Genomic DNA, 24,203 nt, shown 5'->3' on the forward strand with positions numbered 1-24,203 from the left:
CAAATGTTGTTGGGGGTGGTATAGTGGATCCTATGATTAAATCGAATGTGATGGGAAAAGATGATGCAATTAATAGAGACAGATGTGGTACTGGGGTTTTTATTGTGTCACCGGACAATGTGGGAGAACAGTTAAAAAAAATTACGTGTGAGGAAGGCGCCAGGCCCGGATAAGGTTAGTACTAGGGTACTAAAAACTTGTGCTAATGCATTGTGTGAAATTACAGTGGGTTTATATAATTGGAGTTTGATGATGGAAAAAGTGCCGAAGGTATGGAAAACATCTTGTATAGTCCCAATTCCTAAAATAGCAAAACCCTTAACGGTAGGTGATTATCGACCGGTGGTATTAACTTCTCATATGATGAAGTTGTTTGAAAGGCTGATGTTGGTGTACCTTAAATCAGCTGTGGTAGAATACGAGGATCCGCTACAGTTTGCTTATAAACGTAGAATTGGGGTGGAGGACGCAGTTTTATATTTTTTGCATAGGGCGTACTCTTTTTTTTTTTTTTTTTTTTTGGAGAGGCAGGGGGTGATAGTGAGTCATGCTTTTTGATTTTTCTAATGCCTTTAATTTAATAAGGCCGGACTTAATGAAAAATAAATTGGAAGGAATGCAAATTAACTCTAGAGTGTCTAGCGGGATATTTGATTATCTACTGGGACGCCCCCAGTGTGTGCGGAGTGGGGAATGTACATCGAGGATAGAAATAAGTGATATTGGAGCACCACAGAGGACTGTTTTATCGCCGTTTTTTATTTGCGCTATATACGGCAGATTTTAGGTATAATACTGGAAGTAGTCATTTGCAGAAATTCTCTGATTCCGTAATTATGGGGGCAGTAAAAGGAGACTGTGATAAAGAATATAGGGATATGATATCTGAATTTGTTAAATGGAGTGTGGATAATGGATTGGAATGAAATATTGGGAAAACAAAACAAATGATAATTGATTTACGCAGAAAAAAAAAGAGATAGTGGTGCCGGTGTCTATTCTGAATCAGGAAGTGGAGAGAGTGAGATCGTACAAATATTTGGGTATATATTTGGACCAGAATTTTGATTGGATCGAGAATACAGAAAAGGTGTACAAAAAGGCAATGAGCCGGTTGTATTTTTTACGTAATTTGCGCTCGTTTAATGTGTGTGATAAAATTATGTTAATGTTTTATAACTCTGTGGTCGCTAGCGTTATATTTCATGGTGCTGTCTGTTGGGGAGGTAATATCAGAGAAGCAGAAAATAATAAATTGAATTAGGTGATCAAAAAGGGAAAAGCGATCATGGTTAGTGAGGTGCTTTTATTGGAGGAGGTATTAGATAAAAGGTTATTAAGTAAGATTAGTGCTATTAAAGTAGAGGAGCTGCATCCATTACATTTTAATCGATAAACAAAGCTGTTTTAGTGATCGATTGCTACAATTTCGATGTAGGAAAGATTGATTTAAAGATCTTTTATGCCAAAAGCTATTGCACTTTATAATATGTCTTTATAGTGTGTCATGATGCTTTTTAAGTTATATTTTATTATATGTTGTTGTCGTATGTTGTATTGTTTTGTATAATATGTACTGTAAATGGGAGTTACAATTGCAAACCAATTTCCCCTTTGGGAATAAATAAAGTATCCATCCATCCATCCATCCATCCATCCATCTTTATGCCCTGATGCACAGGGCCCAGCTTACAGTGCATATACTTTGACATTATAAGCTGAAATACCAGTAAAACTCCAAACAAAACGACTACAATCAAAATCTGTGCTCCAAAAGCCAAATGATACTCCCTCCCTTCTGAGCCCTACACAGTGTTCCCAAACATCAGATTTTGTCCCCATACATGGCTCTGATATACTCGGCAGAACCCATGTAACAATTTATGGGTTGTGTGTCTCCAGTGGCACAAGCTTGGCACAACATATAGGAGTTTATGCCCACATATGGGCGTATTCAATGTCTCCCAATACCCCATGTGAAAATGAAAACTTTGGAACTAAAATGACATATTATTGGAAATTTAATATAATTTTCACCGTCCAATTCGAATAAAATCTATGAAACACTTGTCGGGGGTCAAAATGCCCCTACACCACTAGAATAATTCCTTGAAGGGTGTACTGTAATTTGCAAACTGTGGTATTTTTGGTGATGTTTATTATATTTTTTTCACCTCAAGGCCTCTGCATACCTTAACCCCTTCCCGCTCCTTGACGTACTATTACGTCATGGCAGCTGTATCGTTCGCGCTCCATGACGTAATAGTACGTCACGGGAGTAACGCCCGTTTCGGCCGTCCTCCCGACACATACAGGAGCTGTGACAGCTGCTGTCTTGTTCAGCAGCTGTCACAGCTCCTACAGCGGGGACCGATCGCTGTGTCCCCGCTGATTAACCCCTTAAAAGCCGCGTTCTATAGAGATCGCAGCTTTTTAGGGGTTAAGCTGCCATCGCCGGCCTGCTACGCGATAGCGGCCGGCGATGGTGACTATGGCAACCGGACACCAAACAATGGCGTCCGGCTATGCCATAGACGGAAGCCTAGTGGGTCCTGACAACGTCAGGACCCACTATGCTTGCTGTCAGTGAGTAGCTGACAGTTCTAATACACTGCACTACGCATGTAGTGCAGTGTATTAGAATAGCGATCAGGGCCTCCTGCCCTCAAGTCCCCTAGTGGGACAAAGTAATAAAGTAAAAAAAAAGTTAAAAAATGATGTGTAAAAATAAGTAAATAAAAGATTTAAAAGTAATAAAAGTAAAAATCCCCCTTTTTCCCTTATCAGTCATTTATTATTAATAAACATATATAAACAAACAAATAAACTATACATAATTGGTATCGCCGCGTCCGTAACGGCCTGAACTACAAAATTATTTCATTATTTATCCCGCACGATGAACGCCGTAAAATAAAATAATAATAAACCGTACCACAATCACAATTCTTTGGTCACTTCACCTCCCAAAAAATGGAATAAAAAGATATCAAAAAGTCGCATGTACCTAAAAATGGTACTGATGGAAACTACAGTTCGTTACGCAAAAAATAAGTCCTCGCACGGCTTTATTGATTGAAAAATAAAAACGTTATGGCTCTTAGAATAAGGTAACACAAAAAGTGAATGATTGTTTACAAAACGTATTTTATTGTGCAAACGCCATAAGACATAAAAAAAAACTATAAACATCTGGTATCGCCGTAATCGTATCGCCCCGCAGAATAAAGTGAATATGTCATTTATAGCGCACGGTGAACGCTGTAAAAAAAAAGAATAAAAAAACAATAGTAGAATTGCTGTTTTTTAGTCACCACGCCACCTAAAAATAGAATAAAAACTGATCAAAAAGCCGCATGCACCCCAAGAAAACTACAATGGATTCCTCAAGGGGTCTAGTTTCCAAATTGGGGTCACTTTTGGGGGGTTCCCAATGTTTTGGCACCACAAGACCTCTTCAAACCGGACATGGTGCCTAATAAAAAAGAGGCCTCAAAATCCACTAGGTTCTCCTTTGCTTCGGAGGCCGATGCTTCAGCCCATTACCGCCCGAGGGCCACATGTGGGATATTTCTCTAAACTGCAGAATCTGGGCAATACGTATTAATTTGCGTTTCACTGATAAATCCTTTTGTGGTATAAAAAAAAATGGTATAAAGAGGATTTTCTGACAAAAAAAATAAATGTACATTTCACCTCTACTTTGCTCTAAATTCCTGTGAAACACCTAAAGGGTTCATAAACTTTCTAAATGCTGTTGTGAATACTTGGAGGGGTCTAGTTTCTAAAATGGGGTATTTCATAGGGGTTTCTAATATATGGGCCCCTCAAAGCAACTTCAGAACTGAACTGGAACCTAAAAAAATAAATAAATGAGGCAATACTTCGCTTCTTACATTATACTGATAATGAGCTGTGCCCACCCCGAGATGACCCCAGTTTTGACCGTTTGTATAAACGGAGACCCCTATTAGACCGTTCCAGTGCCCGGTTTTCCCCAGCATACACCCCGAGAAGTGTATTTCTATAGATGAGTCCCTGGTACATTTTAAAGGGAGGGTTCAATTCCGCGAGTACCTGCCAGGTAAGAGGGCAAGGTATGGCGTGAAGATGTATAAGCTGCGAGAGTGCATCAGGGTATACCTACAGGTTTAGGATATATGAAGGAAAGGCCACCCCCAAACCAGACTGCATCCTGGACTACAATAGGTACATGGGAGGGGTGGACTTGTAAGATCAAGCCCTGAAGCCCAAAACCAATCCAGCAAAATCTGGACTCCAACAAACATATAGCGCTCCTTTCCTTCTGAGCCCTCCCATGGGCCCAAACGGCAGTTTATCACCACAAATGGGGTATTGCCACACTAAGGACAAATTGGGCAACCAAATGGGGTATTTTGTTCCCTGTGAAAATAAGAAATTTTGATCACAAATGACATTTTATTGGAAAAAATGAAATTTTTTTCATTTCACAGCCCAATTCAAATACGTGCTGTGAAAAAACTGTGCTGTGAAAATGGTAACAACAACCATAAATGAATTCCTTGAGGGGTGTAGTTTCCAAAATGGGGTCACTATTGGGGGATTCCTACTGTTTTGGCACCTCAACACCTCTTCAAACCTGGCATGCTGCCTAAAATATATTCTAATAAAAAAGAGGACTCAAAATGCACTAGGTGCTTCTTTGCTTCTAGGGCTTGTGTTTTAGTCCACGAGCGCAGTAGGGCCACATGTGGGACATTTCTAAAAACTTCAGAATCTGGACAATACATATTTAGTAGTATTTCTCTGGTAAAACCTTCTGTGTTACAGAAAAAAAAATGAATAAAATTGAAATTCCGCAAGAAAAATGAAATTTGCAAAGTTCACCTCCACTTTGCTTTAATTCCTGTGAAATGCCTGAAGGGTTAAAAAACTTTCTAAATGCTGTTTTGAATACTCTGAGGGGTCTAGTTTTTAAAATGGGGTGTTTTATCAGGGTTTCTAATACATAGGCCCCTCAAAGCCACTTCAGAACTGAACAGGTACCTTAAAAAAAAGGCTTTTGACATTTTCTTAAAAATATGAGAAATTGCTGTTTATGTTCTAAGCCTTGTAACGTCCAAGAAAAATAAAAGAATGTTCAAAAAACGATGGCAATCTAAAGTAGACATATGGGAAATGTGAACTAGTGACTATTGTGGGTGGTATAACCGTCTGTTTTACAAGCAGATGCATTTAAATTCTGAAAAATGCAATTTTTTCAAAATTTTCTCTAAATTTTGCAATTTTTCACCAATAAACACTGAATATATCGACCAAATTTTACCTAGAACATGAAGCCCAATGTGTCACGAGAAAACAATCTCAGAATCGCTTGGGTAGGTTTAAGCATTCCGACGTTATTACCACATAAAGTGAAATATGTCAGATTTGAAAAATGGGCTCTGAGCCTTAAGGCCAAAACTAGGCTGCGTCCTTAAGGGGTTAAATAGTGCTTGGAAAAATTCCAAATAAAAAAAGGCCCCAAAATCCACAAGGTGCTCCTTCATTTCTGAGGTCTGTGTTTCAATCAAGTTTTGAGAATGGCAGTTTTTCAAATTGGGGTATTTTATAGGGGTTTTTAATATATAGACCCTCTGTCAATTCAGAACTGAATTGGTCCCTAACAAATTCTGTTTTTGGAAATTGTCTTGAAAATGTGAAATTGCTACTAAACTTATAAGCCTTCTAGTGTCCTAAAAAAATAAAAGGACATTTAAAAATGGCAACATAAAGAAGACAAAGTTTAAATGTTAATTATTAATGATTTAGTGTGGTCTGATTGTCTACCAGCAGAGACATTATTTTAAAAAATGCGGTTTTCAAAAAGTTTTATACATTTTGGTGTTTTTCATAAACACAGAATGTATCGACTGGCCAAAGCTCAAGACAGCGGTATGAGGTCAAAGAGGTTGTCCAAGATCTAAAGAAATAAAAAATACAAGTGACCTGGAAACTTGAAATGTTAGACAGACCATCCACAATATGTATTTTGTGTATCTAAGAAACAAACGGAATGCAGGAGCTGCACTGTAGCTATATTGGGTGCTATCCTCAGAGGAATCTTGACAAAAAACCTCAAACCAAAATGAGATCCAAATCCACAAGAAGAGGCAGCACTCCGGTAGTATAGAAAAATACAAAATGTATTCACCCAACATATAGGCAACGTTTCACCTTCCCCCATGAAGGCATTTTCAAGAAACGTTGCCTGTATGTTGGGTGAATAAATTTTGTATTTTTCTATACTACTGGAGTGCTGCCTCTTCTTGTGGATTTGGATCTTATTTTGTGTATCTGGTATCTCCCTGTTTTTCTGAGCCCTCCTCTCTTATGGTCTTATGGTTACATTCTGATGCCCTTGTGCTAGGCAGAATCTTAGTGATTGACAGGCTAGTGTGCAGAGTACAATTACTGGCATGCCTAGTATTTCATCACTTGACAGATGCTTTTTCTGCCAGAGTCTGAGCGGGGTCCTGAGACCCACCGCTGACCAAATCAGTTAAAAGATTAAAATGTATAATAAAGTAGTTTTCTTCAGATCTAGTACTATTGTATAGTAGGCTCAACCCACATCTACGTAAGAAGCTCCGTTAAGAGCATCGCAGATCCTGTCCAAAATATTGTAATAAATGGCACTCTGCACTTTTTTTTCCGGTAAAATGACACCATGACAGAAACCTGACGGAACCCATGAGTCAATGGGTTCCATTGAGCGCCATTGGTGTCCGTCATGTGAATAATCTAGCACTTCTGTTTTGTTTTTTTCCTGTTTTCCTATGTCGAGGCAGAATGCAGGTGTGACCATAGCTCTAGTAGGACCTTGATCATTTTATATTATAGTTTTCACTAAAATATGTATTGAAAATATGAATTTTCACTAAAAGAACATAAGGATGTCAATGTGTACATAAGGTCTGGCCCCGTGACCACTCTTCTGTTTGTGCCTATGTTTCGCATTTATCACACACCGTTTTTGTTTTTTTTTGTTTTTAAAAACGCTATTGCAGTTTTTGTGCCAAATCCAGAAGTATATCCAGCAAAAAGTAACAGTATCAAGTCCTTCCTTTATATTTCCCATTCCTTTTAAATTCATTTCTGGCTTTGTCTCCAAAAAATGCATGAAAAACAGCGGCATTTCTCCAAAAAATACTGGGGTAGATTTATTAATGTTGTTTAAGTTTTAGACAATACAAACTTAGACCAGGCAGTCAGAAGATGCTCCAAATTTTTTGCAGTGGTATATGTTGTATGACAAATCTAGATAGAGTTCCTAGACGCCTTTCTCCTCTACCACCTTTGATTTGGTTTATTTTGCGACAGTATTTTGTTCCAGATCCTTACTGCATTTTGGCTCAATTTGGCGAATTTCTAGCCCCAACTTTTTTGCCAAACCCTGCCCCTTTTTTTTTTTTTTTAAAGTATCTACATATGTGCAAACATATTTGTAAAAATAAAATGCACCAAATTGTTGCGACTTTTTCGACACATTCTAGGCACAGACACATTGGTAAATCTGCGCCACTGTGAAAACACACTAATAATCATAAATAGCTGTTCATGTGGTAATAATCAGCTAGGCAAAGTTTATGTTTTGTAAATGTATATATGTCAGCTCAAAATTCTCTAATACGCTATGAGTGGGGTTTTGTGCCATAGTGGGTAATGCAGATGACCATCAAACAATAGATATTGGGTTTAAATATTTTAGAATTTGAAATATTATTATTTTTTCACTTTTTTATTTAATGTTAGAGGGGGAGGTCACATCTTTCTGTAGGTTGGAGGAGAGTGCTCCGTACATGCAAAAAACTAAAACCTGCAAATAGTGATGTCACAGGAGGCAGGCAAGTTTGGAATCCAGCAAAGGTATACATTTTCAATATAATAAGCGTGTTTCCAGCCATTTTTTAAGGGTTCTTCTGAAAAGCCCATGAAAAAAAAAACATTCATAGAGCATGCTGCGTTTGATAAAAACACGAAAAATTAAGTAACCATAGCTAAACACTGTTTGTAAACCTGGCCTTATGGTACGTTAATTAAGGATGTAAGCAATAAGGATTTGCCACAGATTTTAGGTGCAGATTGTGCACCGAAAATCCATTATGAACTACAATACAATGCATGTGAATGGGAGTGGGACTGCTGCAACAGATTTCTATGGGATCCTCTGTTGAAGTGCGGCAATCTTGATGTCAAACCAGATGTATAACATCCGGATTGACATCAACTTTTTTAATCTGGAAACATTGTCTGTCCGGAAAATAAATGTAGCATCTGAACATAACCTTGTCAATAGCAAGCTTTAGGGATAACTACAACTGCTCGGATGTTCGGAAGGACTGGAAGCTGTATTTTACCAATAGATGATAGAACAGCCCCTTTAATAAGCGGTGGCACTGTAAAAACATGTAATTAGACTCACAAGCTTTTAGGAAAAGTACAACTCCCAACATGCCCTGAAGGTCTGCAGCTGTCCGCTTGTAAGCCACAGGAACCCTCCTAACAACCATCAGTACAAATTTTACAACATCAGTGGTTAGCAAAGGGGTTGTCCATTTATCTGTTGGAAACCTATAAATTCCAGCATATCCAAAGGGCTGTCGACCTTCAGGATATGCTGGTAGTTGTAGTTTTCCATTAGATGGAGGGACACAGGTAGTTTTTTTGGATGACAGGCTTATTTACTTTATTTACCTAGTTCTATATATCCCTCAGTGTATGGGAGTGGTGGGAACACTGGTTTCATTCAGCAGCCGATCTCTTCTCTTCATGATCCCGCCACCACACTGCCATTACAGGATGCAGGATGTTGGTAGGTGGCCTTGAGGCAACTGAAATACTAATGCTGCCCAGCAGAACGCTTATGAACAGACAAGAAGGGGCTATGGCCATGGGTGGGTTTCAAACATTTAACAGATTCCCTACTTGCAGGACAATGATAAAAAATCGGGGTGCCCGCTGTGTAGCGTGCTGTGGAAAATTATTCCTACATCTGTAACTAAATAAAATAATTACGATATTCCAAATACACTATTAATATTGTATGTAAATAAATATTGTATGTAACAGTAATTTCCTATAGATTATCCAAACTTGTGTCCCCTCCCCTTCCCGGGCCAGAATTTAAATGCTTTGGACAGTTTTGAAATGGAAAAAAATATTTTTAGATATGTCAGTGGTTGTCTCGAGTTGAAGAGAATCTGTGACCTCCAAAAAACCCCACAAACTACAGTAATCAATAAAAAGATGAATAGACGTGATTCCAAATCTGTAATTTTAATCTTCCTATTTACTTGTGCTCCCCTGATGTAAGCCCGCAAACAGACCATGCGCTTCATGCTGCTGAGCTTAGGAATCCTCTCTATACATCAGCTTGCAGTGCACAGCCCGTTTTCTGAGTAGTTAGATAAAAATAACAGATTTGGAATCGGTGTCTTTTAAGCTATTTACTGATTACTGTAGTTTAAGGGGGATTTGGAGGTGACAATCTCTTTAGAAAAAAACTAAAAAAGTTGCACTAAATTTCAGACCGCAATCTTCATTCCTTCATTAATTTTCAGACCCCCTGATGACAAATTTGCAACCTGATCCTAGATTCAGACTTTTCTCATGTGGACATGACCTGGTCTTCCAGTAACACATGCTGGATGGGAGTTGTTGTGAGTCCAGGATGCTTGCTGCTACCTGCACTAGCTCTCATGTAACAACACAGCTTCATCCTTGTACTGCTTTCTCCTTCTACGGCCCAAAAGGGATCTATTCTCCCCTTTGCTGACAGACACGGATGTGTCTGCAAAATTTGTGATTTGCATCTTGCTTCCCCAGTAGTGTCTGTCCTCCAGGCAGACTGCTGTGTGTGGTTTCCTCACAGTCTTCGGTATAGATAGATCATAAGAAAGATCTCTTTATTGACCTTAGATATATTTATACATAGCTATTAGGTTACACCTAAGCTGTTCTTCTTCCAAACTATAAAAAAAAAACAATGTCTTAACTTTATTTCCATGCTGTTATGTTCTAGACTGTCAGCTCAATTAATTTCTATGGAAACCCAAGTAGGAGTAGATAATTGCTTCCCCCCTTTGCTGATGTCACATTTGAACTGTACTTACCATAATTCTGTAACTTTTATATAAGCCATGTATTAAAAAAAAGCATGTCTCTGATACAAATGGTGAAGGTTTAATGGGAAAGTTTTCTCTTTTGATTTACAGAGAGGGAGTCCTAAGCTGGTGCCCAAAAAAAGAACAAAAACAACAACAACCCATAACCGCTTCTTTGCTGACAAGAAGTATCTATCAGACAGCTACTGAAGTCTGAGGAACAAAGAGCTGAGTATCCCAGTGAGAGACTGTAAACTGTTACTGCACATACAGATTCGGGAGCTCAGTCAAGTTTAAAATTTTGGTTTAAGGTAAGCTTAATCTATGTTAAACATTATTTATTTTGTTACTTTGCTTCAACCATTGCCATTGGGGCTTTGAGCAAAGATCTAAATGAGACCATATTGTTACTGGTAGATAAGGTTCTACTTCATGCACAAGTCGCCATGGAATGCACTTTTCAGAAAATGACAGGAAAAACCTGCAGAATTCCAGCAGCTAATATGATGTAGGGGACAAGACTGAAATTGTGGAAGTAGCTTCCTACCGAAATAATTTGACTGTATTACATCTTTACATTCGCTTATCACTTAGATGATATCTACTGACATCAGAATAGATTAGAATCCATTTCATTTCCTGCTTTTTTGAGTAGAGGAGAATCATATGGGATCTCTCCCTTTACCATTGTGCAAGGTGATTATTGGTAGTACTTCATTTTTTTACTAAATGTGATTGCCGATATGATTAACTTACAAATTGTATAAACCTTTCTGTTTTCTTCACCTAATTCTGTTGAAACAGAATCTGATTGGTTATATTATAACAAAAAAATATTACTTGAGTTGTATCATAGATAGAACCCACCTTGTGCCCCCTGGATAATAAAAAATGCTACGTTGCTCCCTGAATAATACCTACACTGTCCACCCTAAATTAAAAAATGTGCATTCTGTGTTACCGTAATAAAAATAAGTCCACAGTTTGCCAGCCCCACGCTGTGCCCTCTGAATAACATATTGGACATGATGTGCCCACGTAATTAGAAATAACCACACTGTGTCCCCTAAATTATAAAAAATGTGCCTAAATAAAAATGTCCACACTATGCCCACCCTTTGCCTCTTAATAAAAACAAAATGCTGTATTATGCGGTCGGTGAAAAAATGCCCACACCGTGCCCCCTTGATTTTAAAAATTGTCCACGAAGTACCCCTGAATAAAACAAGCCCAGGCCCTTTCCCCAGTAAAAAGCACTTGCCACGATTTTCTAGCTACTGCCTTGGCGTTTTCTTGCCGGCCTGCTATAGGATGACATCATTGTAGCGCCCGTGTCCCAGAGAAGGCTCCCTGCAGCGCTGCTACAATAATTACTTGTACATTTGAATCCAAGAAAGGGAGTCACCACCTTTCTTCTCGCCTGTTCTGAAAACTGACTGTTTTTAACCCAGGGTAGGAAGTTTCTATCAGACAGCTACTGAAATCTGAAGTCTGGGTAACAAACAGCTGAGTTTCCAAGTGAGAAACTGTAAACTGTTACTGCACATAAAGATTCGGGAGCACAGTCAAGTTTTTATTTTTGGCTTGAGCCTTGAGTTAAGTTTTATCTCTGTTAAATATTATTTATTTTGTTACTTTGCTTGGACCAGTGTCATTGGGCCTCTAAGCAAAGATTTAAATGAGACCGTATTGTTACTGGTAGATAAGGTTCTACTTCATGCACAAGTCGCCATGGAATGTACTTTTCAGAAAATGACAAGAAAAACCTGCAGAATTCCAGCAGCTAATATGATGTAGGGAACAAAACTGTTATTGTGGAAGTCTCTTCCTACAGATATACTTTGACTGTATTACATCTTTACATTCTATGATATACTTAGATGATATCTACTGACATCAGAATAGATTAGAATCCATTTCAATTTCCTGCTTCTTTGAATAGAGGAGAATCATATGGGATATCTCCCTTTACCATTGTGCAAGGTGATGATTGGTACTATGGATTTTTGAGACTAAAAGTGATTGCCGATATGATTAACTTACAAATCGTATAAACCTTTCTGACTGGTTTCTTTACCTAACTCTGTTCTAACACATTACATCAGCAGTTTTGTAAAGGTCATACCACGTCTTTCCATAGGCTGTGTCTGGTATTGCGGTTCAGACCCATTCACTCGAGTGATGATGAGCTGCAATGCCAGACTCCGCTCATGAACAAAAGTGAGACCATATAAATTAAGGGAGAGAGCATACCGGATCCAGATAATAGTCAGCAAAAGTGGGAACCGAGTCTATATGACACAGAATGCCTTGTAGGCCGCAAGGTAAGATATAGCAAAAAACGTAGGTGGTAAGAGTTACAATAAATGAAGGAATTGAATTTAATACCTAAACGGCCACCTTATGTATTATTTTTCTTAGCATATTGACACATGTACTATTGCCCCCACATCTGAAATAACACTTGATAATCGCTATGTGGGTCACTCTCAAAATTGTCTCCTAATGTTCTTCCCTTTTTTTACATTACAATTCCATCTATTTTCCAAAATATGATTTAATTGATCATTCTTAAATAATATAGGTACGTTTCTATGAAAAATGTCTGTAATGGCCTTGAAGTTGCTACTGTATGATGTAAAAAAAAAAGTCGGGCACGTTTTATTTTTATGTCAGTTATTTTTGATGGTTCTAATATTAAACAGCAAAGACTCCTGTGTTTTTCTACTAACAATGTTTGCTGCTCCATTAAGTATTTATGTTTATGTCCTCGCTTAGTTAATTTAGTGTTTATTTATTGCCGTTTCTCGTGAAAGACCTTCTCACCAGAGCAGGACCTTCTCGTCCTAATGTATTCTCCAACCGGGATGGCCTTCACTTTGTGTAATGAAAGACCGCTTTTAGCATACCCCTGCTTGCATTTTTGGACGTTATGGAGGACACACCTTTAAATCTGAAATTAATTCTGACTCCCACTATACCATAAAAACATTAGCCAGGGACGGAGAAAATTTTAGCCTTCATCATGGCTCCCTCAATTTGTAAGTAAAAATCACCATCAAAGAAAGAGAAGTTATTATGCTTGAACTAAAATATCCACTGACCTAAGAATAAATTCTTTCAAATTATCTGTGCACATACGGTACTGTATTTATCCAAATGTTGAGCAACAGATACACAGCCAAGATATATGGTATACATGATTACAGCCCAATGACATGAGATGTTACCCAGAAAAAAGTGCTATTCCATTAAAAATTGTGCAATGATTTTAAAAACGTTTTCTTATACCTCAGGTAACCCGGGATTCTCTGGACCAAAAGTTGCAATAAAACATCAACCTAGGTATGGAGTCTCTCACTGAGGGAACCAATGCCAGAGATGATGGGCCACAAAGAAAGAGGGAATCTCTCTTTGCTGGAAGTCCTTACAGTTAACTTTGGTAACGCCCATGGATCACTCTAGGAAGAGGGTTTCACCTAGGGGGTTCTTACTAAAATGGAGATGGAGTATCTCGAGGTACATTGTCCAGTGACCCCTATATTCCACAAACTGATGAAAATCAATAAGGAGAGATTCCCACCTTTTTGGCCCATCATGGCTATCACAACGAGGCTTTTTCAGATGTGGAGGCAACAGATTCAACATGTGCCAATATGCAAATAAAAATAATACATTTAAATCATCATGTGTCATTTTTAAAAGGAATTCCTTCATTTAATTGGATCTCTCACCACGTAGTCTAATCTATAATTTGTACAACATGCAATTTTATTATATCTATTGATGCATTTGTATGTTCTTATTTGACTAATTTACTTAATTTATGAATCGTAGTTTGTATGTGGATCTTGTCTCTTTACACAAAAAAGTGTCTAATCCATGGGACAATGTTACTTTGAGGCATTATTGAATCTCATTGGTCCTATTAGATTTTAAATGTCTGTGTGTAACAGGTGAAAGTGGGTTTAGGATGGTAACTGCCCCATGGAGGAAATGGTGCAGCAAGAACTTGGTAGCTTGCACCTTGCCCAGCTATCCAATCTGGCAGCTCTTGCCCTGACCAGCTTTCCAATCTGGCAGCTCTTGCCCTGCACTATCCAACAGCGGTTCTTGCCTCACTTGGCAAATCGACTAACTCTGTACAGAGTTCTTTATCCCTCTCCTGCTCACTCCATAGGCATCGCTCCAAAATATAGACCATTGCAATAGCGTAGTCGTCTGCGCTATTGTTTCCACTAAGAAAACGGAAACCGAGACAAACTGAAGCCATTTGCAATGGAAGCATTACCATTTAAATCAATGGTAATGCACACGAAAGCCATGGTTTCCATTTGTTTTTCCGTTCATGGGTTCCTCCGACGGAAAGGTCTAATGGAAGCCATGAACGGAAGCCGACGCTGACGTGAACGAGGCCTAATCCTTTAACAAAAAAGACCAGGTATTTCTCTTTTGAATGCTTTCTCCATACTTTCACAGGAGAATCATCAAGTGAAAAAACATTATTATGGTATATACAATGACATTAGAAAATAAAAGTAAGATTTGAGATTAAAATTATTTACATGAATCTGAATACGCAACCTAGATATTTACAAAATGCATGTATATTTAATTACAATTTAGTAGAATGACTGACTGTTTCTAGTCCTTTCGTACCACGTTGTTTTGGATTCTAGGGAAAAGGCTTCTTATGAAAGATTTTGGAAACATTTGAGTATTTACTTTTATCTCAGCTGGATACTTCATAGCTGCTTTCTAATATTTACAATTTATGTTTACATAAAAAAAGTATTCAGATAGGGATTTAGAACTTCATGCTGCTTGTGGCTTGCTTTCATCTTTCAACCGTGTTCGCTTCTGGCATTTATCCAGAAAAAAAAGGAACAAAAAGCTGTCTTTAGAATTCTATGAGAAAAAGACTTTGAACTGTTTGACCAAGCATTGTATAAATAGTAACCAATTATCTTGACCATATTTGCTTACATGGCTGACCTTTAACCGATGAAATATATATATTATAAAGTGCCCTCCAATTTACGTATTCAATGCTGTGGGATAGGAAGTGTAAAGGGATAGTAAATGGATAGCAAACAGATTCTAAGACTTACTCTTCTAGGGTGGGCAGATGACTAATGGTGAACCATCATCGGGGCACTCATTTCAATTTTGTCTATGGGGCTCACTCCGCTGCAAGTACACCTCTGTCTTGAGTTTCTAAAATTCCTATTAGGGTGCAGTTACACGTGGTGTATTTGCCTTGTATTTCCGCAGTGTGAAAATATGCTGTGAAAGACTACAATGTATACCTTTTGGAAACCTATTCCGTAACTCAGACAGATTTCTTTAGTTCTTGCATTGCAGAATATTTTTAGGCTTTCATTGTATAGTTTTATACAAAGCAAGTATGCCTCAAGTGACTACACTCTTAAATGGTTTCTTAATTCTCTCTAATAAGGGAGCTACAGTTTTAGCTCCTGAATGTGTTGTCAACTAGCTTTTCCAAAATCCTGACTAGCCGATCTGACTAAATTTGTAGTGGTATGTAATCCTGCCCAGATATTATTGCCAGGCAAAATTGCTGTTCAGCTAATCAAGTCATCAGTACATTGCAGCGTGGGATGAGGGAACTGTACTTTTTGAGGACAGTGACCTGTCACTTGTGGTTTCATTCTATTCCGGGACCATGTGAATATATTGGAGCACATAGAGGAGATTCAAGCAGGACATTCTAGACTAAAGGTCCTTTTACATGGCCCGACGAGGGCCGTGTAAACTAGCGTAGATCAACGGGAGAGCCTGTTGATCAGCGCTCGTTTGTATAAGGACAAGCACTCGTATGTATAAGGAGAAGCGTTCAATACCCCAATCGCTCGTCTTCATGCATTTTCATCATGTCGGCAGCGCATCTCCCTATTTACACAGGGAGATGTGCTGCCGACAATGATAATATTTGATGCTGCCTAATTGATACAATCAGCCAATGAACGAGCATTTGCTTATTCATCGGCTGATCGTTGCCTTGTTTAAACAGGGCAAGTATCGGGAATGAGCGCTTTGTGAACGCTTGTTTGCCCGATAATTGGCCAGTGTAAAAGTGCCCTTAGACTACATCTACATGGCAGCCACAGTATCTGGCAAATCAACCATTGTATGGCTTGTACTGAGCATGTCTGTCATAACTTATTGTATACAGAATCATGTGAAAAGTGTAACACTTCTCAACATGTTACATTGGGTAGCAAACATTATTTGTCCGTTATTCGTAATTTTTCTGTTTCTCACAGATTATAGCAAAAACTTTGACGTTGACTAGTTTCGAAAACTCAGTCCAGATTCACACGAACGTGGGGAAACTCGGATGTGAAAAATGTGACGTTTTTCACACCCGAGGTGCCCCCGTGCGGGATCCGTTTGCACGGATCCACATAGACTTGAGTGTATGGAGGGATCCGTGAAAACAGAACAAAATAGGACATGTTCTATTTCTCAACAGAGCCTTTACATGGTCCGTTGAAACAAGGGCCCCATTGAAATACATGCGTCCGTGTGACGGGTGTTGTTTTAACTGCTGTCACACGGATGTATACCACGGTCGTCTGAATTTGGCCTTAATCATACATCCTGTTAGAGAATTCTGAGTTTATAGAGAAGGGTCCGCTGTTCAGGATCCTCATCTCTCAGCCAGAGAGTAGAGCTGTTGCAAAGATAGTCTCTCGCTCTGGAGGACCTATCCTCCATTACACAGACAACCCATTGGTTTGAATAGGCACTGTGTAATATTGGCTTCCCCATGTGGTGGTGCTGCAGAGAAATTGAACACTTACTGCAAGGTTTTCCCACAGATTACAGCAGATCACTGGGGGTTGCAGCTGGGGGACACTGATCAACTTATCATCAGGGAACCCTTCTAACAAGTAGGGATTGTCCAAAGCAAAAGACCCCTTTAACAAGTCTATGGGACTTTTGTCTTTTAAAACTGGTGGTGCTAAAAAAATAAATCTATTCTCATAAAAATACATCAATTCTATTACATTCCATGCCATTTTCCATCGCAATAGTATCTATTTCAACCTGGTGATTAAGTAAGGAGCCTATTGTGAGCCATTTGATATGTGCCAGATATCACACTGTTCTGTGAAATGATTAAGCGTAGGCTTTGGGTCCACTTTAGCAATAGTAAATGCAGCTCGGATTTCTATTCCATAATGGCTTTCTCAGAGAACTATCATTGGTAATGCAAGATACGGATTGAATAATGACATAACCAATACTACTTATGTACATTTCATAGTAAAAATGTATCACAGGTTCAATGCAGATTAAACAATATGGACATATTCATTGTTTTGCTTTTGTCTATAAAGCACAGAACACAAAAAAAACAACAAATAAGGCCTCGTTCACATCTGCGTTGGGGTCCCGTTCTGACGTTCCGTCTGAGGTTTCCGTCAGAACGGAACCCTGAACAGACACAAACGGAAACCACAGGTTTCCGTTTTGATCACAATTGATTTCAATGGTGACTGATCAGGTGCCCATGGTTTCCGTTTCTCTGTTGTGCACCGAATCCGTTGTTTTGCCAGAATCAGTGGCGTAGTTGACTGTGTCAGTTTGTGTCTGTTCAGGGTCCCGTTCTGATGGAAAGCTCAGACGGAACATCAGAACGGGACCCCAACACAGATCCGAGCGAAGCCTAAATTATCAAGTTTCCAAATGTCCATTGTCTTCCCCAGAATCAGAAGTCCGTGTTTTACTGTAATGTATTTGGTGTGGATGCACTGATTCAGTATCAGAGATTCGGTTTAATTAAAAATTCCTCTCCATAATGTATTATTGTGTAAGAACTTGAAGATATATTCTATAAATATGGATGAGATCACATGAAGTGCACATGAAGTACTTTGTAGCATAGTCTGTGTTTAATGTTTAGTAAACCTCAGTGCAGATCTTGAAGTCCCTGAATGCTGTAAAGAGTTGTGGTTGTTGACATGTGCACATGGGGAGAGCTCTGCAAAAACCTCTTTAACCCCTTCACCCTATATGACATATATATTGATCATGAGTGGATTTTAGTTACCGCTGTGTGCCGGGCATATACATCACAATGACCTGGTTGGTACTGCCAATGTACTCACAAGATCAGCAGAAGGAGCGCGACTGTTGTACACAGCTGGGCTCCTGCAGCTATTACCAGGAACAGAGAGAACTCCGATCCTTGTAGTTTAACTCCTTAGATAGCGTCTGCAGCATCTAAGTTATTTGACAAAGGGATATATTGTACCGCCGCAATCCTAATGGCCCATAGGAAAAAATATAACACGTTACATGAACAGTATTGAATATTGTGTGAGAAAAAAGTCCAAAACAATGGCGGAATTGCTGATTTTCCCCGCCCCCATTCTTTTTATACAAAAAAATAATAAAAGGCATGCTATAAATTTTGTGCACCCCCAAGGGTGCAAAAATGCCCCCAAAAACGATAGCCTGTCCCACAAAAAACAAGCCTTCAGCGACATTGGTAGGAAAATAAAAATGTTGTGGGTTTTAAACTTTGGCGACACACAAATATTATTTTTTCATTAAGACGTGTTTTTATTCAGCAAATGTACTAAAACATAAAAACCCTATCAATTTGATATTGGTGTAATCGTACCCACCCATAGAATAAGGATAACACACTATTTATAATGCTTGACGCATTGCGAAAAAAAGTGTGCAAAAAACAATGGCTTTTTTTCTCAACCCCCCCGCCCCAAAAAAAATTACTTTAAAAGTTAACAAAAAAACTATATGTACCCCAAAATGGTGCCAAGCGGTCACATGGGAAGAAACGTCATCCCGGGCGGCCGGACTGAAGGAAGAAGCAGGAGTTCTGGGTAAGTTAAATTTTAATACTTTTAACTCCAGCGGTAGTCACTGTCCCGGGTGCTGAAAGAGTTACTGCCGATCAGTTAACTCTTTCAGCACCCTGGACAGTGACTATCCCCTGACGTCGCCTAGCCACCTGTAATTATGGGAGCCCCATAGACTTAGGCCTCATCCACACTTCCATCACCGTTTTCACGGCTATTTTTCACGCATCCGTGTGTCTGGGATTGGAACCGTGTGTACTCCGTGTACACTTCCGTGTTTCAGTTTCCGAGAGGAAACTGAAACCCGTTTACAATATGTACACGATATTGTGAGCGCCGCACATGCTATTCCCTGTCCAGCGGTGCTCACTGTCTAGGGTGCTGAAAGAGTTACTGCCGATCAGTGCAGCTCCTTAACGCTTTCAGCAACCTGGACAGAGACTATCGCTGGACAGGGAATATCATGTGCGGCGCTCACAATATAGATTAATGGTTCATTAAAAAAAACCTGCAACAAAAAAAAAAGTTACTTACCCAGAACTCCCAGCTTGCCTGCTTCTTCCTCAAGTCCGGCCTCCTGAGATGACGTTTCAGACCATGTAACCGCTGCAGCCAATCACAGGCTGCAGCGGTCAAATGGACTGCCGCGTCATCCAGGGAGGTCGGACTGTATGTCAGAAGAGGGACGCGTCACCAAGACAACGGCCAGTGTACGTATGCACTTATTTTTCTTAATATCGCTGCGTTCCATCACTGATCAGCAGCCTCTTCTCTCTATCACTGCTGACAGAGAGAAGGGGCTGCCGATTTGTGCAGTGCAGTATCTGTCTGTATGTGTACCTATGCCCGCCCGGCGGTTGCTAGGCAACAGCTCCGTCACACACGGACGGCACACGGATGCCTTCCGTGTGCCTTCAGTTTTTTTGTCTGCTCCATTGACTTGCATGGGCCTCACAGACACGGAATCTCGGACTAAAGTAGGACATGCTCTAGTTTTGTCAGAACGGAGCAACGGGACCGTCAAAAAAAGTGTGCATGGCCCCATTGAAATGAATGGTTCAGGGTGCTAACCGTCTGAAAAACGGCTAGCACCCTGAAGAAAAAGACTGAAGTGCCTGCCCGTGCCGTAATTACGGCCTGAAATAGGACATGTTCTATATTTTTCAACGGCCCGGGCACCTTCCCGTAAGCAAACGCGAAGGTACCCGTGGCCAATAGAATTCTATGGGCCCGTAATTACAGGCCGTAATTACGGCCAGTGATTATGGGCCTTTTTACGTTCGTGTGCATGAGGCCTAAATCTGTAATGAATATATTGCTTCATTTAATTTCTTTTATGCTTCCAATGACATTATTTACACTCTCTAGCAATTAAATTCTTTCCGAGAGGTAGCAATTAAATTCATACTGAGATGTATTTAAATAGTGAGCTTTTACTCTATCCATACCGTAAGTCAACCTCCCGAGCAACGCCGGGTATAAAAGCTAGTCAAATATACATCTCATCCCTCAAAAGACAAACCCTCATACAGCTTTGTTGATGGAAAAAGAAAAAGTTCTAGCTCTTGTAATTCATTAATGAAAAAAGAAAAATAATTAGTCTACATCCACACGGGCATTTTCAGAACAATGATGTTCTATGGGTGTATTCATACGGCCGTTTTTATAGCGGCCCGTGAATATTGGCCGTCAAAAAATAGGACATGTCCTATTTTTGGCCGTTTTCGCGGCCAGACGGCCGTCAGTATATGTATCAACTGTTGAATCCCCATGTCACAGATCAGTTTTTAAGAGGCAAGGGAACTATTGGTTCCCTTGCTGGCTATCGGCAGCGCGATGAGGCTGAATGCCCTACGCACTCACCGATGTAGCGCCGTCTTTTTCAGCTCTAGTCTCTAGTCTTCACGGGTTCTGTGAAGGCGTCGCGATTACGTCATTGCACCACCTTGGGTTGTGTGGCATCTACAGGGGGGCTGTATGGCATAATCTACAGGGGGGTTGTGTCGCATCTACAGGTGGGTTGTCGCATTAACAGGTGGGATGTGTGGCATCTACAGGGGGGCTGTATGGCATCATCTACAGGGGGGCTGTGTGGCATAGTCTACAGGGAGGCTGTAAATAGTGTTTAGGTGAACATGTGACCTTCCTTTGGGCGTTTTCAGGGGGTTGGGACAAAAGAAGCCTGACAAATGAAATTCATCAGTTTTTGTAACGGCCATGAAAAACGGATGTCAGACGGCCATTAAAAATGGACAGACGGACTGGAAATGGATGAAAATTTTGAGACACACTGATGCAAAATGGGCATGAAAAACTGACAGTTCATCCGTTTTTCATGGCCATTCTTTTTTCACTGTCGTGTGAATGTAACCTTTCTCAAGCCTGAAGGCCCAAAATAAGTTGCATTCTTAAGGGGTTAAATAAATACTTTAAACTGAATGTCCACCTTTTGACACAATGTCGTTTTCAGGTCCAATATGATGTTCAAATTAAATCTATAACAAATCTGTAAAGCAGTTAGAGCTCTATTTTTTGCATACAGTACAGTATTCTGCATTCCCTGCATAGACAGTTAACCTCTTAATGATCGTCCATACGCCTTTTCACAGTGCTCCATGCTTTTTAAGTCCTTCTACCACAGTGCCGTGAAAAGGCGGTGCTGTGACATAGGCCTTGCACGGGTGTCCTGTGCCGGCTAGAGTCAGTGTTGGGCTGTCTAAATAGACAGGGCCTAATATCAATAAATATTGCAGTGTATTATGAAGGCGATCAAATGATCTCATAGTAAAGTCCCATACTGGGGCAAAAAAAGAAGTAAAAAAATAGAAAAATCTGATTTATCTCTCTACAAAATGCTTTATTTAAAAAAACAAAAAACGGAAACCTTTTTTAGAAAAAGCTACACATAATTGGTATAGCTGCGTCCATAATGACCAGAACTATAAAACTATTATGTTACTTAACCCGAATGTTTAACGCCATAAAAAAATAAATAACAATGCCAGAACTGCTGTTTTCTGTTCATCCCGTCTTCTAAAAAATTTGTTCAAAAAGTCATATGTACCCCAATTTATACCATTAAAAACTACAAGTCATCCTGCAAAAAAATAAGCCCTCATACAGCTACGTCAGCAGAAAAAGGAAAAAGTTATGACCCTTAAAATATGGCAACACAAAAAAAATTATTTTTTTAAAGTATTTTTATACTGCAAAAGTAGTAAAACCTAAAAAAAAAACAACTATATAAATTTGGTACATCTGCAATCGTAGCAACCTACAGAATACAGTTATGTTATTTATACCACATGGTAAACGGCATCCATTTAAGATGCAAAAAAGAATGGTGACATTTCTTCTTTTTTTTTCCATCACCACCAAAAAAAGTTAATAAGTTATCCAATAAATTGATATGTACCCTAAAGTTGTGCCATTAAAAATGACAACTTGTCCCGCAAAAAACAAGGCCTAAAATAGGCTGGTCACTAAGGAGTTAAATAACAGCCACCACTAGAGGGAGCTTATGAGCTTACTGCATACTGTATTATTGAGTTCAATGTATCAACAGCCTGCTCCTAAGCTCCTCCCACTGATGGCTGCAAATAACTAGAAATGTATTCTTTAACTCTATTGCTATTAAGGAGATTTAGAGCTCTATATGAGAAAAAAATAGAGATCTGAATACTATAGAAATCTACTAAGAAATTAATCTGTACAAAATTTCAATCAAGGGCGGACATTCAATTTAATAGATTTGCACAGCATTTGAAAAATATTGCTGCTTTCTTCCAGAAACAGTGCCACACTTGTCTCATGGTATGTGTTTGGTATTGTAGCCCAGCTCCATTAAAGTTATGAAAGATGAGTTGCAATACCACACACAACCTGTGGACAGGTGAGGTACTGCGCTTTCAGCAGAAAGAAGCCATGATTGTCTAATGTTGTACAATCCGTTTGAGCTACCGCTACTCTTTGCCTGAAATGTTAGGTTTGACTGGAATTGAGCACAGTCCCTCCAGTTCATATTAACAGGACTCCTGGATGCTCAGATCTGAGCTGCTGTATGTAGGGTCTTCAGACTGGAAAGCTACTTGGAGGGAATACTGTATGATGGAAATCTGTGGATTTATGTCTTTAGTGGCTTTGCAAGTTGTATTACTCAAAAAAATGACAATAAATATATATATATATATATATATATATATATATATAAATAATTCAGCAAAGCTACTGATTAGCATGGGAAGGAAGATATTCACCTGTGACACACTTGTTTCTCTGTCTTTTCACGTGGCTTACTTGAATTTTTTTTCCACAGCATTAAAATATGCTGGTGAAAACTAGAATGTATGCCTATGATAAAAATATTCTGCAACACAGACAGATTGCTCTGGTTCTTGCGTTGCAGAATATTTTTTCCATAGGCATACATTGTAGAGTTTTCCGCAGCGTGATTTTTATGCTGCAGAAATGCAATGCAAATACGCCACGTGTGACTGCACCCTAAATCCGCTCGTGTCTGCCAGGACACTGAGCACTGCAGCACAGATGACTCAAATATATAGTAATATAATAAAACAATGCTGCTGTTGGCACAGAATATTTAAATTAATGTTGCTTATGTCTGTTTTTTGCTATGCTGAAACATAAACCCCAGTATGTTTTCTTAAATTGGGTTATATTACCAAAAAAGCTGAGTACATATTTCTATGTCAAATGCAGAATTCTTAAAAGTGACTTACCCCAGTTTTATTGAATTTAAATATTAATGTCTATATATTATAGCCGTATACGTACCGATTTATGTTCCTGTAGGGTACTTATTTGTATTTATTTTTCACTACATTACACGTACGCACACCATTACGCACCTGTGCATAAATCCGAAGGGTGACCTGACATGAAGTGTTCATGATTTGCATATCTGGCCCCAAAAGGTCTAAAGATCAACCCTTCCCCACTTCACAGCAGATCAGAAATGAAAGACTCTTATGGTATAGCCTCTCTTAAATGGTAACCCCTGATTCGGAGCAAAAAGGGATAGGTTTAATCACATAAGCAATACAAATGCAGCTGAGCTGTGTTTGCCACTTCTTGGCACAATTCATTCCAATATCACTATGTTCTTTGGGATTTTCCATAGTAAGTTACTGTACAAACGCTTAAATGACATCTGTAACCTCCACCTCATTCCATTACCAATGGCATGATATTTATAAGATAT

At 39.2% G+C, this 24,203-nt stretch overlaps 1 protein-coding gene across 1 annotated transcript in view; it reads right to left on the reverse strand.

The window, feature by feature from the left end:
* Positions 1–24,203, reverse strand: part of NPFFR1 (neuropeptide FF receptor 1) — a 200,443-nt gene that overhangs the window by 174,922 nt on the left and 1,318 nt on the right. The window lies entirely within an intron of this gene.

The sequence above is a fragment of the Rhinoderma darwinii genome, chromosome 11 (assembly GCF_050947455.1).
Source record: "Rhinoderma darwinii isolate aRhiDar2 chromosome 11, aRhiDar2.hap1, whole genome shotgun sequence".
Taxonomy (NCBI): domain Eukaryota; kingdom Metazoa; phylum Chordata; class Amphibia; order Anura; family Rhinodermatidae; genus Rhinoderma; species Rhinoderma darwinii.